Raw genomic sequence first — 2,940 nt, forward strand, 5'->3', positions numbered from 1 at the left:
ATCTTTCAAAATAGAATCAGGAGTCATAGGAAGCAAAGTAATATTTTTATCCTTATGAACAAGAGTATATTGATTGTTTCTACCATGGTGTACAGAATTTTTATCAAATTGCCATGGTCTACCAAGTAATAAGGAACATGCTTGCATAGGTAGCACATCACAATCAACATAATCAGCATATGTAGAGATAGTAAAATGCACACGAACAGTACGTGTTACCTTAACCTTGTCGCTGTTGTTGAACCATTGGATGTAGTAAGGATGTGGATGTGGTCTTGTGGTGAGAGAAAGCTTCTCCACCATCTCCATGCTAGCCAAGTTGTTGTAGCTCCCTCCGTCTATGATGACGCGCACAGAACGTTCCTTCACAACTCCCTTGGTATGGAACAAATTGTGCCTCTGATTTTGCTCAGCTTGTGTGACCTGCGCACTCAAAACACGTTGAGCAACTAAACATTCATACCTTTCACCGTCTTCAGGAGCCATGTATTGCGCCTCATGATCAGAATCATCTCCACCATGTTCTTCACGTGTAATAAGAGCCAAAGTCTCCTCATCATAGTCACTAGCGGACTCATACCCACCATCCTTGGTAGCAATCATCACACGCTGAGATTTGCATTCTCTCGCATAATGACCTCTTCCCTTACAACGACGACAAATAATATCACTTGTGTGCCCTGTTGATGCCATGGAAGAAGAAGAACTCTGTGCAGGCCCGGCAGGTGCGCTCTTGGCAGATAATGGTGGTTGTGCCTGTTTTCTTGTATCACGGCTGGAGGTGGCACCTGATGGAGGTGCTGGTGCAGTTGAAGTAGAAGATGCACGCGGTGTCCATGATGAAGGTCAGCCTGCAGAAAAGTTAGTTCGCGCCAATGCTTGTCGATCCTGCACTTCACGTTCAGCTTTACAAGCAAGATGAAATAAACGAGTGATATTAGTATACTCCTTATAGTCTAGAATGGTTTGAATCTCTCTATTTAATCCACCTAGAAAATGTGCAAGCATAGCTTCATTCTCCTCAACAATACCACATCTAATCATGCCAGTTTGTAATTCCTGATAATATTCTTCTACAGAATTTTTCCCTTGTCTTAAGCACTGCAATTTTTGAAGCAATTCACGTTGATAATATGGTGGAACCCAACGAGTACGCATAGCAGTTTTCAAAGCAGCCCAAGTAGTTGGAATAGGATATAATCTACAATGTTCCGACCACCATACACATGCAAAACTAGTAAAAGCACAAACAGCAGCGGCAACCCGTCTCTCCTCGGGATATTCTAAACATGTAAATCGTTGTTCAGTTTCTAACTCCCAAGTAAGATATATATCAGGAACATATCTACCCTCAAATGGTGGAATATTCAATTTCAGTTTAGGAAGATGGTCATGATCTCGTACCTGAGGGAGAGCCGTACCATTGTGATTATTTGCATGTGGACGACCTGGTAGTTGTGGTGCAGGTGGTTGCACGTAGTTCTGATTTTGATCAACCTCATCCTCGTAATCTCCCATATAATCATCCTCCTCCGCATCAGCAGCAGGAGCCACAGAAGTATCAACGGCAGCACCAACAGTTTGGCCAAACGCAAGAGGGACACGGCTCGCTCGACGGAGGGCTGTTTCGCGACGTGGAGGTAGTCATTGTTGTTGTTGTTGTTGGAGAGGTGCGTTAGGTGCAGCAGGTCGTGGTGGTGGAAGACGCGCGAGCAATTCATTAAACTTGTTATCGAGCTTTGTTTTGAACATCTTCTCCATGCCATCTATCTTCTCCATGGCCTCTTGAAATCTGTTTAGCACATCTTGCACCTGTCCACTCGTCATTTGCTGAAATTTATCATCCAAATCCTTATTCGTCATGTTCTCCCAGTCAGTCTCGTTGGCTTGTGATCCTGGCGTGGTTAGCAGCAATAGAAACACACAAGAATATGATCCTATAGACTAATAACAAGAGGTGGCGGTGGGTTTCACAAACCCGTCAAACAAATCTCAAATTCTTACCAGTTCTTACCCAATAGCAGGCCGTGATCGGCAACCGTTGTAGTCAAAACTCTCAAAGCTTGGATAGAGCGATTACCAGGGAGAGTCAAATGCATGACGTAGATGTATGTGGATCTGGGAAGGCTTATAATATGGTAGCAAAAAGGGTCAGCAATAATCAATTCAGAGATGCAAAGTTGAATAAACGCTCAACAACGGTACTGTGCTGGTCCTAGGCTAGACTGTGCTAGAGACGCGAGCCTAGAACACCAACAAAATCACGGAGCGGCACGTAAACAAGGGAGGAGCACACTCTGATTTTTTTTTCTTTTTTTTGCTCCGCAACAATTTTTTTTCGAAAAAGTCTACAAATGGTCTAAAAACTGCTTAGCCAGAATTTTCCAGGCTTAGTTTTTTTTTGAGTTTGGAACTATTTCTCTACTGCGGGTGGCATGGAAGTTGGGGAGTCCTTCTCTATCACGACTCGGAGTATTGCCTGATCTGGAAATCCAAAAGAGAGTAACAAAATACTGGACTCAGAATAGGACTGGTGGCGGAGATGAAACTGGTGGAACTCGGACTGGTGGCAGAGATGAATCTGGTGGAACTCAGACTAGTGGCGGATATATGTTGCAGGTGGACTCGGATTGGCGTGATGGCGGCGGATATGTGGTGGCGTATATGGACTCGAATTGGCGGTGAATATGTGGTGGTGGTATATGGCAGCAACGTCGATGATGATGCGATGATGATATATGGTAGCGACGACGTGACAACCTGTGAACAGAACTCGAAACTCTAAAAGACTAGACGCTAAGACCAGCAACTTGACACGACGATGCAACCGCAAATTCAACAAAGCAAATACAGAAAAGATTATGCAAAGGCTCAGATTGTTTCGGATGGGATGAATTAACCCTAATTTTTTTTGGCTTTTTCATGGACTATAGGTATGAA

This window comes from Triticum dicoccoides, chromosome 2B, assembly GCF_002162155.2.
Source record: "Triticum dicoccoides isolate Atlit2015 ecotype Zavitan chromosome 2B, WEW_v2.0, whole genome shotgun sequence".
Lineage (NCBI taxonomy): Eukaryota > Viridiplantae > Streptophyta > Magnoliopsida > Poales > Poaceae > Triticum > Triticum dicoccoides.